The sequence below is a fragment of the Nerophis lumbriciformis genome, linkage group LG16 (assembly GCF_033978685.3).
Source record: "Nerophis lumbriciformis linkage group LG16, RoL_Nlum_v2.1, whole genome shotgun sequence".
NCBI lineage: Eukaryota > Metazoa > Chordata > Actinopteri > Syngnathiformes > Syngnathidae > Nerophis > Nerophis lumbriciformis.
Window position 1 is genome coordinate 14,814,559 of NC_084563.2, and position 15,040 is coordinate 14,829,598.

The window sequence follows — 15,040 nt, forward strand, 5'->3', positions numbered from 1 at the left end:
AAGAAGCAATAACCCAACATGAAGTTATCATTACTCAACTTTTTGTTTAAATAATTCAACGCAAAAGTTGGGTTGAAAAAATAAACCCAAAATCAATCAATCAACGTTTACTTATATAGCCTTAAATCACGAGTCTCAAAGGGCTGCACAAGCCACAACGACATCCTCGGCTCAGATCCCACATCAGGGCAAGAAAAAACTCAACCCAATGGATGACAATGAGAAACTTTGGAGGGGACCGCAGATGTGGATCTAGCATAATAGTGTGAGAGTCCAGTCCATAGTGGATCTAACATAATAGTGTGAGAGTCCAGTCCAGAGTGGATCTAGCATAATAGTGTGAGAGTCCAGTCCATAGTGGATCTAGCATAATAGTGTGACAGTCCAGTCCATAGTGGATCTAACATAATAGTGTGAGAGTCCAGTCCATAGTGGATCTAACATAATAGTGTGAGAGTCCAGTCCATAGTGGGTCTAACATAATAGTGTGAGAGTCCAGTCCATAGTGGATCTAACATAGTAGTGTGAGAGTCCAGTCCATAGTGGATCCAACATAATAATGTGAGAGTCCAGTCCATAGTGGATCTAACATAATAGTGTGAGAGTCCAGTCCATAGTGCATCTAGCATAATAGTGTGACAGGGCAGTCCATTGTGGATCTAGCATAATAGTGTGAGAGTCCAGTCCATAGTGTATCTAACATAATAGTGTGAGAGTCCAGTCCATAGTGGATCTAGCATAATAGTGTGAGAGTCCAGTCCATAGTCGATCTAGCATAATAGTGTGAGAGTCCAGTCCATAGTGGATCTAGCATAATAGTGTGACAGTGCAGTCCATTGTGGATCTAGCATAATAGTGTGAGAGTCCAGTCCATAGTGTATCTAACATAATAGTGTGAGAGTCCAGTCCATAGTGGATCTAGCATAATAGTGTGAGAGTCCAGTCCATAGTGGATCTAACATAATAGTGTGAGAGTCCAGTCCATAGTGGATCTAACATAATAGTGTGAGAGTCCAGTCCATAGTCGATCTAGCATAATAGTGTGAAAGTCCAGTCCATAGTGGATCTAGCATAATAGTGTGAGGGTCCAGTCCATAGTAGATCTAGCATAATAGTGTGAGAGTCCAGTCCATATTGGATCTAACATAATAATGTGAGAGTCCAGTCCATAGTGGATCTAACATAATAGTGTGAGAGTCCAGTCCATAGTGGGTCTAACATAATAGTGTGAGAGTCCAGTCCATAGTAGATCTAGCATAGTAGTGTGAGAGTCCAGTCCATAGTGGATCTAGCATAATAGTGTGAGAGTCCAGTTCATAGTGGATCTAACATAATAGTGTGAGAGTCCAGTCCATAGTGGATCTAGCATAATAGTGTGAGAGTCCAGTCCATAGTCGATCTAGCATAATAGTGTGAGAGTCCAGTCCATAGTGGATCTAGCATAATAGTGTGAGGGTCCAGCCCATAGTAGATCTAGCATAATAGTGTGAGAGTCCAGTCCATATTGGATCTAACATAATAATGTGAGAGTCCAGTCCATAGTGGATCTAACATAATAGTGTGCGAGTCCAGTCCATAGTGGGTCTAACATAATAGTGTGAGAGTCCAGTCCATAGTAGATCTAGCATAGTAGTGTGAGAGTCCAGTCCATAGTGGATCTAGCATAATAGTGTGAGAGTCCAGTCCATAGTCGATCTAGCATAATAATGTGAGAGTCCAGTCCATAGTGAATCTAACATAATAGTGTGAGAGTCCAGTCCATAGTGGAGCTAGCATAATAGTGTGAGAGTCCAGTCCATAGTGAATCTAGCATAATAGTGTGAGAGTCCAGTCCATAGTGGATCTAACATAATATTGTGAGAGTCCAGTCCATAGTGGATCTAACATAATAGTGTGAGAGTCCAGTCCATAGTGGATCTAGTTAATAGTGTGAGAGTCCAGTCCATAGTGGATCTAACATAATAGCGTGAGAGTCCAGTCCATAATGGATCTAACATAATATGAGAGTCCAGTCCATAGTGGATCTAACATAATAGTGTGAGAGTCCAGTCCATAGTGGATCTAGCATAATAGTGTGAGAGTCCAGTCCATAGTGGATCTAACATAATAGTGTGAGAGTCCAGTCCATAGTGGATCTAGCATAATAGTGTGAGAGTCCAATTCATAGTCGATCTAGCATAATAATGTGAGAGTCCAGTCCATAGTGGATCTAACATAATAGTGTGAGAGTCCAGTCCATAGTGAATCTAGCATAATGGTGTGAGAGTCCAGTCCATAGTGGATCTAACATAATAGTGTGAGAGTCCAGTCCATAGTGAATCTAGCATAATGGTGTGAGAGTCCAGTCCATAGTGGATCTAACATAATAGTGTGAGAGTCCAGTCCATAGTGGGTCCAGCAGGGGATCATCTTGAGTGGAGACAGGTCAGCAACGCAGAGACGTCATCAACTGATGCACAGATGAGTGGTCCACCCTGGGTCCCGGCTTTGGTCAGCTAGCGCCACATCTGTGGTCACTGAATCTGTGCAGAGCAGAAAAGAGACGGCAGATCAACTGGTCTAAAAGGGGGGTCTATTTAAAGGCTAGTGTATACAAATGAGTTTTAAGATGGGACTTAAAATGTTTAAACTCAAAATGTTGAGTTAAAATAACTTAAATAAGGGGTTTGTCTTTTTCTGAACCAGCAGTTGGGTTAACATGTTTTTGTGTGTAATGTTGTTTCCACAACTCCATCGGTCAAACATACTTCAATTTCTCTAGTATTGTCCACCGAGGACATGTGTTAGCTGCTGTAAATATGCTCAGCCTGAGCTATAGCGCGTCGTAGGACAACATTCATATCCTTAGAGGTGCAGTCATTAGCTGCTATACTAGTTGCTCAATGTTTACTTTCTGCTATACAGCTGGAGCCAATTACAGTAATTGATTGGATGCGCACGACTGAGCTGGAACGTGGAGCTGTGTCTTGGTTAAGCCCCCCCCCCCCCCCTCCCTCCGTCTTTTTCCGCACATTCGCAATGAGCGGCTCCGAACATACGACCATTGTCTGGAGGTCATTGCGGAAGGTGGTCCCGTCATGCAGCGGCGGCGGCTTGTCAAGCAGAGCGCCGCACGCTTCGGAGAGTAATCGCGGCGCCTTCAGCTTCTTGCCCCCGCCTTCCCCATCAACATTCCTCGCCTTGCCCTGAGGCCAACAAACCAGATTTTTCATGTCAGCTGGCATGCACCTTCAACTTCTAAGTAGCTGTTTGACTTTCACAAGTCTCCCGTCATCCCAGCATACGCGCTCCCAGGCAAGGTTGCCACATCCTTGCTCTGTAATTATATGCCCGTTAAAAGTGTCCACTTGCGCATGCAGATGGACCCGGTCTGGTCTCCTCAAAAAAAAAATCCAGGTAGCAGGTCAAACTTATCTATACTGGCGAGGTATCATTCCCTAAGGTGCAGTCATCATCATTTTCAACTATGACTTCAACCTCGCAAAGGACAGAGCAAACAAAGATCGTTATGACTTCTTTGATCATCTTCAAGGACTTGGAGAGAGAAAAACAATATTTGTCAAAGATCCTCTATATCACAGGAGTGTTCTTTTTTTAGGGATCTACTTCAGAAACTTTAGTCAAATTCTTTATATGACGGGACAGAGGTGGGACCAAGTCATTGCTTTGCAAGTCACAAGTAAGTCTCAAGTCTTTACCCTCAAGTCTCGAGTCAAGTCCCGAGTCAAGACAGGGCAAGTCCGAGTCAAGTCCAAAGTCAAGACTGGAAAGTCTCAAGTCAAGTCCCAAGTCCTGCATTTTGAGTTTCGAGTCCTTTCAAGTCATTTAACCACAGACTAATATATTTACACAGATTGTGTATGCTTTTAAAACGCTGTATTTATTTATTAAAACAAGTGCATTTGAAATTGCAGGGAAAAAGATAGTGCTGACATTGCACTTCAAAATAGCACTATTAACCAGTCATTTTAAACATGTAACTCATTCCTTTACAGAATAAACACATTTGAAAAAAAACAAGTGCAACTGTACTTATTTGCACAAAAGTGTTAACATTGTATTTCCATGGCATATTGCATTGTAACTAGTTCCACAGCAGTTTCTATCCTGTTCTTACCTTATCTCATTGATCTCATCCCATACTGTATGTGTGTTTATGTGTGCGTACACATGAAAAACATAACAAATATATGAACATAACAATGAACAGAGTTGTACTTTTTAGATGTCAGGACCCTATGCAATATGTACACATATTCCTAATATAGTATACATTTTAACTGACCTTTATTTGACTATGTTTGTCTTTTTGTAGGTGGCTAAAATACGCTGTGCTGCTGACTGCCGTCTAACGTTACGGTACTGTGTGTGAAACATTGACTAACGTAATGTTACTGTGTGTGATACATTGACTAACGTAATGTTACTGTGTGTGATACATTGACTAACGTAATGTTACTGTGTGTGATACATTGACTAACGTTACGTTACTGTGTGTGATACATTGACTAACGTAATGTTACTGTGTGTGATACATTGACTAACGTAATGTTACTGTGTGTGATACATTGACTAACGTAATGTTATGTATAGGTACCTCATGAAACCCTGCTTTAAAAAAAATCACTTGACAAAAAGTATGAATAAGGTAGCAAACTGCAGTGGACGCAACAGATTGCCGTGTTTGCAATGACGTTATAACCATAGATATCTTATAAGTAGACGCAGCATTGGTTGCTGTGACGTGAGCAATTTGGCCGCCATCTTGAAGTGCTGATGAGGAGCCGGCGAGCAGCCTAAACTGACAGTTGAAAGGTAGAAAACAAAGATGGTGTTCAGCGTTTTCCTGCTCAAATGAGCGGACTGTTGAAAATAGGAATCGGGGGATTACTTTTCACAAGTGAGATTTAACATTAACGTACTATTGGTTGTATTTTATGAAAATAATATTACCACAGAGTTGAGAAGGATCAAAGATCTTCAATATTTGTATGTGAAAATCACAAAGAAATCTTCTGGGGGAGGATGACGCCCCTACAGGGGTTTGGTTTACAAACTTTCAGCCCCACCTAAAACAAAATTCACCAGCCACTACTGATTATGATGCATTCTCATTTTAGGCAAAGTATAAGACAATACTTTCTTAACAGTATAATTGTAACCAGGAATAAGTCTTCAAGTAACAATATTCAAATACTAACATTGTTGGGTTAAACAGAATTTGGTTTTATTCTGAATCCAGTGAAACAGATTGGTGGTTTTAGCTGATATGAAGACTTTCAGGTGTTTATATATGTTTAAGTATTTGGCAGACGCTTTTATCCAAAGCGACTTACATAAAATAATACATATAAAACAATCACTGCAAACATTATCATTTAAGGGAAGAATGTAATAGAAAATATCAATACAAAGTGTCAAGACAGAATAAACTCTCTGCTGCTGAAGCAACAGAGATACAGTCTATAGGTCCCTAAGATATATAGATATCTAATGTATTCATACATTGTTTATGTAGGATACACGCATATGTATATATAACCTAATCATATTGTTTCTTCAACTTAAAAATAGTTTACCGTTTTTTTCCCCCTTCTCTGGGATTATATTCCCAGTTTTGATCTCGGACGTCTGGTCACTTAAGCGTATAAGAATATTATATTACTGTTAAGCAAACTATGAATAATAAAACACGCCAAAACATGTGTCTGTTATCATAGCTACACGTATGACAAAAAAGGGGGTGAAAATCAGTGGTATTCAGTGAGGTAAAATGAATTAAATGCGCTGACAGTTCATTGCTCCTGCCAAATTAATTGCACTGAGTGGAGCGGATCACCACTCCAAGATGGCGGCCACGCGCCTCGTCTGCGCCAGTAGGCAGTAGCGCTCTATGCTGCGTCTACTTATAAGATGTCTATGGTTATAATGTTAGCAGTGAGTTTGCAGCCTCACTGATTTAACTACACAGCAAATAAAAGTCACGTTACTTAGCCAATAAACGTTATCTTACATTCAAAACTTACCCTTCTTTGTGCAACTTCAAATGTCGAACGAAGTTGGAAGTTGTTGCGTCTCCGTCTGTAATATTCGAACTGCGTGATTTGCATACGGCAATTCGTTTTTTGTTGACCAAGTCGTAGTTTTTATACCCGAACGAAACCAACTTTAACATAATTGTTTATCACTGGCACATTGTTGGACAACTCTTGGTCATTGGTTGTCCTGCAATTTGATTGGATGAATGCTGTGTGATGAAAATAACGTAGTTCTAATTTGATTGGCTGTTGTACTGACAGCACACCAGCTGGCAGGAACAACACGCTGATAGACGACGAAGAAAATGAAAAATACGGAGCGCTCCCAAATAACTTTTTAAGCTTTGGATTTTGGGGAAAGTGGCAAGTCATGTCAAGTCATGTCAAGTCAAAAGGCTCAAGTCCAAGTGAAGTCACAAGTCATTGATGTTAAAGTCTAAGTCGAGTTGCAAGTCTCTTTACATTTTGTCAAGTCGAGTCTAAAGTCATCAAATTCATGACTCGAGTCTGACTCGAGTCCAAGTCATGTGACTCGAGTCCACACCTCTGTGACGGGAGTAGGTAAGACGAGTCACTTTTACTTACACTATATTGCCAAAAGTATTTGGCCACCTGCTTTGACTCTCATAAGAACTTGAAGTGCCATCCCATTCCTAAAAACAAAATAAAAACAATTACATAAAAAATAGTAATTAACGAAAATGTTAGTGGACCAGCAGCACACACAATCATGTGTGCTTCACGGACTGTATCCCTTGCAGACTGTATTGTTCTATATTGTAGGAACCACAATATTAATAACAGAAAGAAACAGACTTTTTGTGTGAATGAGTGGGAGGGAGGTTTTTTTTGGGTTGGTGCACTAATTGTAAGTATATCTTGTGTTTTTTATGTTGATTTAATAAAAAAAAATAAAAATTAAAAAAACAAAAGTGTATACTTGTTCCTCCCCCACACACATCCTTTAAGTGCATACTTGTTTTCCCCCCACACACAGACCAGAGAGTATACTTGTTTTCCGCCACACACAGCCCTAAGAGTATACTTGGTTTCCTCCCACACACAGCCCCAAGAGTATACTTGTTTTCCTCCCACACACAGCCCCAAGGGTATACTTCTTTTCCTCCCACACACAGCTCGAGGGTATACTTGTTTTCCTTCCACACACAGCCCCAAGAGTATACTTGTTTTCCTCCCACACACAGCCCCAAGAGTATACTTGTTTTCCCCCACACACAGCCCTAAGAGTATACTTGGTTTCCTCCCACACACAGCCCCAAGGGTATACTTCTTTTCCTCCCACACACAGCTCCGAGGGTATACATGTTTCCCCCCACACACAGACCAGAGAGTATATATGTTTTCCGCCACACACAGCCCCAAGAGTATACTTGGTTTCCTCCCACACACAGCCCCGAGGGTATACTTGTTTTCCCCCCACACACAGCCCCGAGTGTGTACTTGTTTCCCCCCACACACAGCCCCGAGGGTATACTTGTTTCCCCCCCCACACACAGACCAGAGATTATACTTGTTTTCCGCCACACACAGCCCCAAGAGTATACTTGGTTTCCTCCCACACACAGCCCCGAGGGCATACTTGTTTTCCTCCCACACACAGCCCCGCGGGTATACTTGGTTTCCCCACACACACAGCCCCGAGTGTGTACTTGGTTTTCCCCCCACACAGCCCCGAGTGTATACTTGGTTTCCCCCCCACACACAGCCCCAAGTGTATACTTGTTTCCCCCCCCCACACACAGCCCCGGGGGTATATTTGTTTTCCTCCCACACACAGTCCCGAGGGTATACTTGTTTTCCTCCCACGCACAGCCCCGTGGATATACTTGTTTTCCCCCCACACACAGCAACGAGTGTATACTTGTTTTCCCCCCATACACAGCCCCGTGGGTATACTTGTTTTTCTCCACACACACAGCCCCGAGTGTATACTTGTTTCCCCCCACACACAGCCCCGAGTGTATACTTGTTTTCCCCCCCGCACACAGCCCCGGGTGTATACTTGTTTTCCACACACACACAGCCCCATGCGTATACTTGTTTCCCCCCCCACACACACACAGCCCCAGGCGTATACTTGTTTTCCCCCCCACACACAGGCCCGAGTGTATACTTGTTTCCCCCCACACACAGCCCCGAGTGTATACTTGTTTTCCCCCCCGCACACAGCCCCGGCGTATACTTGTTTTCCACACACACACAGCCCCATGCGTATACTTGTTTCCCCCCCACACACAGCCCCAGGCGTATACTTGTTTTCCCCCCACACACAGCCCTGAGTGTATACTTGTTTTCCCCCCAAACACACATCCCCGGGCGTATACTTGTTTTCCACACACACACAGCCCCGAGTGTATACTTGTTTCCCCCCCACATGCAGCCCTGAGCGTATACTTGTTTTTCCCCCACACACAGCCCCGAGTATATACTTGTTTTCCTCCCACACACACCCTCTTGTGTGTGTGTGTGTGTGGGTGTGTGTGTATACGTGTATATATAAGTGTGTGTGTGTGGGTATTTGTGTATATATAAGTGAATGTGGGTATACGTGTATATATAAGTGGGTGTGTGAGTGTGGGTGTGTGTGTATACGTGTATATATAAGTGTGTGTGTGTGGGTATTTGTGTATATATAAGTGTATGTGGGTATACGTGTATATATAAGTGGGTGTGTGTGTGTGTGGGGGGTGTATACGTGTATATATAAGTGTGTGTGTGGGTAAGTATGTATATATAGGTGTGTGTGTGTGGGTATAAGTGTATATATGTATATATAAGTGTGCATGTGGGTATAAGTGTATATATAAGTGTGTGTGTGTGTGTGTGTGTGGGTAAATGTGTATATATAAGTGTGTGTGTGAGCATACAAGTGTATATACAAGTGTGTATATGTGGGAGAGCATGTCCCAAATTCCAAGCTGCTGTTTTGAGGCATGTTAAAAAAAATAATGCACTTTGTGACTTCAATAATAAATATGGCAGTGCCATGTTGGCATTTTTTTCCATAACTTGAGTTGATTTATTTTGGAAAACCTTGTTACATTGTTTAATGCATCCGGCAGTGCATCACAACAAAATGAGGCAGCATAATGTGTTAATTCCACGACTGTATATATCGGTATCGGTTGATATCGGAATCGGTAATTAAGAGTTGGACAATATCGGGATATCGGCAAAAAAGTTATCAGACATCTCTAACCGCAATACTATATTAGTACCATTATACCGTACAACTGTAACTTCAAGTTTGTTGTACAATGTTATCAGCGCAAGAACAGAACCTTATTTTTCGGAGTATAAGTCGCTCCGGAGTATAAGTCGCACCTGCCGAAAATGCGTAATAAAGAAAAAAAAAACATTTAGAAGTCGCACTGGAGTATAAGTCGCATTTTTGGGGGAAATTTATTTGATAAAACCCAACACCAAGAATAGACATTTGAAAGGCAATTTAAAATAAATAAAGAATAGTGAACAACAGGCTGAATAAGTGTACGTTATATGAGGCATAAATAACCAACTGAGAATGTGCCTGGTATGTTAACGTAACAAATTATAGTAAGAGTCATTCATATAACTATAACATATAGAACATGCTATACGTTTACCAAACAATCTGTCACTCCTAATCGCTAAATCCCATGAAATCTTATACGTCTAGTCTCTTACGTGAATGAGCTAAATAATATTTGATATTTTACGCTAATGTGTTAATAATTTCACACATAAGTCGCTCCTGAGTATAAGTCGCACCCCCGGCCAAACTATGAAAAAAAACTCCGACTTATATTCCGAAAAATACGGTAGTAATTTGTTGAAATTAATGCAAACGATCATGCTACCCAGCAGGCACAAGACATTGATTTACCGTTAAGAACTTGTTAAATTAGGTCCTGAAGTTGAGTAACTCAAACATAACGTTGAAACAACATGCTTTTTGGCGACATTTATTCAATATTGGGCTTTGCCGTTGATTTGACCCTTGAATTTTGGTCATTTCCCAAGCAATGTTCTACAACACAAATACAACGTTGAAACTACATGCTTTTTGACGACGTTTATTCAATGTCAGGTTGTGACGTTAATGTGACCATTGACATTAGGTCATTTCCCAACCGACAACGTGGGTTCCAACGTTGGACCAATTTACAAATACAACTATTTTGCAACGTTGTCAGAAAGTCCGTTTTAAAGGACATGCATGTTTAATCAATGTATCAATGCCTTGTGCCTGCTGGGTAGAAAGTCGGGAGCTAAGTGTGCAACTCAAACTGTCGCTGACAATAAACTCACTGACGGGGAAAATGGCAGCAAGGTGTGCATTTCAGTATCAAGCAGACTTCGGGCCAAAGAGGCAATTTCTGTGCACGAGATCCAATCAGAAACTTTGGTCCCGTGAGGAGAGGCCGCCATACATCCTTTACATTCCAAAGAGCGGCAAAATAGTCATTACGAAGTTGAGCACGGTCAGCAGATTTGAGTGTATAGGAGTGAGTGAGGGCAGCCAAAAAGTGCTACTCGACAAGATACAACTTATATCCAACTGAGTTTTAATTCAAATAACTGTACTACTTACCACTATTTCTGACCCCACTTCCAACGCGTTTTAATCTTCATACTATGAGCAGGAAGTCAATGGTTATAGTAATATATGATGTAACAAATGCAATCCATTATGTTCGGATTTTGGACTACTGTCCTGGCTTTCTTTTTTTCCTACTTTTTCCCCATTTGAAGCATGCAGCAACATTCCACATATGTTATTTTTTTTCTGTGAAATGGATAATGGTGTGTATGGAAAAAAAGTGTTTGTGTGTGAAAACTGGGGGAGGGTGTCAAAAAATGGATTTTCAAATTAATCGATTAAAAAAAAAGACAAATAGATTAATATTTGTATTTATTTATTTAATTTGTCAATGCTGTTATTAGGTATCCACTTCAAAAACACTACTCAAATATTTTTTTTTATAAAACAGAAGCACACTGCTGTTTTAGGGATCTTCTTCAAAATTGTACATCAAAGATCCTCCATGTGACAGGAACACTCTGCCCTAATTAGGGATCCACTTCAAGAACACTAGATATTCCATATAACAAAAGCACACTGCTTATTGTGAGGATCCTCTTCCAAATTGTATGTCAAAGATCCTTTATATGACAGGAAAACTGTTGTTTTTAGGGATTCTCTTTAACAACACTAGTAAAGGATTTCTTCTGTATATGACAGGAGCACTCTGCTGTTTTTAGGGATCTATTTTAATACTGTCAAAGATCATCCATTTAACAGAAGCACAGCTATTTTTAGGAATCCACTTCAAAAACACTTTTTATAGATCCATTTAAAAAAAAATGCTAGTCTAATATTCACTATATGACAGGTGTATACTGCTATTTTAAGGGATCCGCAGCTGAGATAGGCTCCAGCACACCCCGCGACCCCAAAAGGGACAAGCGGTAGAAAATGGATGGATGGGCACTTCAGCAATACTAGTCAAAGATCATTTGTATGGCAGGAGCACTCTGCTGTTTTTAAGGATCCACTTCAAAAATACTAGTCAAAGATCCTCCATACAACAGGGGCAGTCTGATGTTTTTAGGGATCCACTTCAAAATACTAGTCTAAGATCTTCTATACGACAGAAGCACACTGCTATTTTTAGGGATTTTCTTCAAAATTGAATATCAAAGATCCTCCATGTGACAGGGACACTATGCTGTAATTAGGGATCCACTTCAAGAACACTACTCAAAGATCTTCCATATGACAAAAACACACTGCTGATTTTGGGGATCCTCTTCCAAATTGTATGTCAAAGATCCTTTATATGACAGGAAAACTGTTGTTTTTTAGGGATCCACTTTAACAACACAAGGAAAGGATTGTCTTTTGTATATGACTGGAGCACTCTGCTGTATTTGGGGATCTACTTCAAAGCTGTCAAAGATCATCCATTTAACAGGAGCACTGGTATTTTTAGGAATACACTTTTTAGAGATCCATTAAAAAAAAAAAAATACTAGTCGAATATTCACTATATGACAGGTGTACACTGCTATTTTAAGGGATCCACTTCAAAAATACTAGTCAAAGATCCTCCTAATGACTGGAGCACTCTGCTGTTTTTAAGGATCCACTTAAAAAATACTAGTCAAAGATCCTCTGTATGACTGGAACACTATGCTGTGTTTGAGGATCCACTTCAAAAATACTAGTCAAAGATCCTCTGTATGACCCGGACACTGCTGTTTTTAAGGATCCACTTCAAAAATACTAGTCAAAGATTCTCTGTATGACCGGAGCACTCTGCTGTTTTTTAAGGATCCACTTAAATAAATACTAGTCAAAGATCCTCTGTATGATTGGAGCACTCTGCTGTTTTTAAGGATCCACTTCAAAAATACTAGTCAAAGATCCTCTGTACGACAGGAGCACTCTGCTGTTTTTAAGGATCCACTTCAAAAATACTAGTCAAAGATCCTCTGTACGACAGGAGCACTCTGCTGTTTTTAAGGATCCACTTCAAAAATACTAATCAAAGATCCTCCTAATGACTGGAGCACTCTGCTGTTTTTTAAGGATCCACTTAAATAAATACTAGTCAAAGATCCTCCTAATGACTGGAGCACTCTGCTGTTTTTAAGGATCCACTTAAAAAAATACTAGTCAAATATCCTCTGTATGACAGGAGCACTCTGCTGTTTTTAAGGATCAACTTCAAAAAATACTAATCAAAAATCCTCTGTATGACAGGAGCACTCTGCTGTTTTTAAGGATCCACTTCAAAAATTCTAGTCAAAGATCCTCCTAATGACTGGACCACTCTGCTGTTTTTAAGGATCCACTTAAAAAATACTAGTCAAAGATCCTCTGTATGACAGGAGCACTCTGCTGTTTTTAAGGATCAACTTCAAAAAATACTAATCAAATATCCTCTGCATGACTGGAGCACTCTGCTCTTTTTAAGGATCCACTTTAAAAACACTAGTCAAAGATCCTCCTAATGACTGGAGCACTCTGCTGTTTTTAAGGATCCACTTACAAAATACTAGTCAAAGATCCTCTGTATGACAGGAGCACTCTGCTGTTTTTAAGGATCAACTTCAAAAATACTAATCAAATATCCTCTGTATGACTGGAGCACTCTGCTGTTTTTAAGGATCTACTTTAAAAAATACTAGTGAAAGATCCTCTGTATGACAGGAGCACTCTGCTGTTTTTAGGGATCAACTTCAAAAAATACTTATCAAATATCCTCTGTATGACTGGAGCACTCTGCTGTTTTTAAGGATCCACTTAAAAAATACTAGTCAAATATCCTCCTAATGACTGGAGCACTCTGCTGTTTTTAAGGATCCATTTAAAAAAATACTAGTCAAAGATCCTTTGTATGACTGGAGCACTATGCTGTGTTTGAGGATCCACTTCAAAAATACTAGTCAAAGATCCTCTGTATGACCTGGACACTGCTGTTTTTAAGGATCCACTTCAAAAATACTAGTCAAAGATCCTCTGTATGACTGGAGCACTTTGCATAGGGTTCCTCCTCTTGTTGCCTTATTTGTATTTGACTTTATTAAATGTTTAGGAAGCATTTTAACAAAACACACTTTTCTTTGAAGTAATATATCAGAGTTGTTTGTGTATTTAATGGAGGGGTGTAGTTAATCAGAGAACTGGCATCCAATGTCATTAAAAAAGGTATTGATTTTGAATCAAGAATCGTTTTGAATCTGGAATCTGTTCTGAATCGAATCATTACCCCAATAATCAATTTGAATTGTGTGGTGCCCAAAGATTCACAGCCCTCGTTAAACCATTGGCAAGTTGACTTCATGTCCGTCTCTACGCTTCAAAGTGCCTTGTATACGGAGTATTTTATTTTGAAATTACACCGGATAAATTATTTGTGTTTGTGCACAACACAAGTAGATTTTTGTTCAATTGAACGGATTTGTTGCGGTGTCGGGCAAAAATATTGACTTACATGACGTTCTGCAGGCGGTGGAAAACGGACACATTTTGATTGAATTATTTATTTCAAACCTGCACAATACAACAACACACTTTTTTTTTATTTTTTTTTTTACATTTTGGCAGACATTGACGACCAATCCGACCAGTCCAGACCTTAGAACCAATCCTTGTCCCGAAGTTACGACTCAGACTTCCCAACTTCCCTTACCTGGCTTGTTCTCACAGGAGGCCTGCTAGGGACTGTGGTGATTGCTATTAGACAGCAAGGGAAGCTCAGCTTTACCTAAAATAAAAATACAAAGTGGTACTTTTGTGTTTACATTTCGTAGACCAGGGGTGTCAAACGTACGGCCAAAATTTTTGAAGGAACTAAACTGCTGTTCTAAATGTGTCCACTAGATGTCACAATAACAATTATTTGTATCTTTGTAGACTATGCTACATATATTAAAAAAAAACAAAAAAAACACATGATGTTAGTGCACCAGTTGAGGAAAATGAGCAAACTACATAAATAACATCCTGTAATTTGATTTTGATATTATTTTTGGTAACACTTTAGTATGGGGAACATATTCACTATTAATTATTTGCTTATTAACATGCAAATTAGTATCATATTGGCTCTTATTTAGTCATTATTAAGTACTTATTAATGCCTTATTCTGCATGGCCTTACTATACAACCAGTAAACAATTAACTAAGAGTCTTCCCTCAATAACCTCAGAATTATTACTTATTAGTAACCCTAACCCTTATATGCTCCCCTAGTGTACAAATAACTTTAAATGAAGTTTTTGTTATTTTAATAAACAACCAATTAATGGTGAATATGTTCCCCATATTAAAGTGTTACCTTATTTTTTTATCGTGATAGATTGAAAATTAACACCAATGAGTTGACTGATGAACATTATCACAAAATGTATTAATAAATTATAAATAACGACAAATAAAGATAGAATACTATTAACTGCAACATGTAAGTGTAAAAAAAACAACAACATT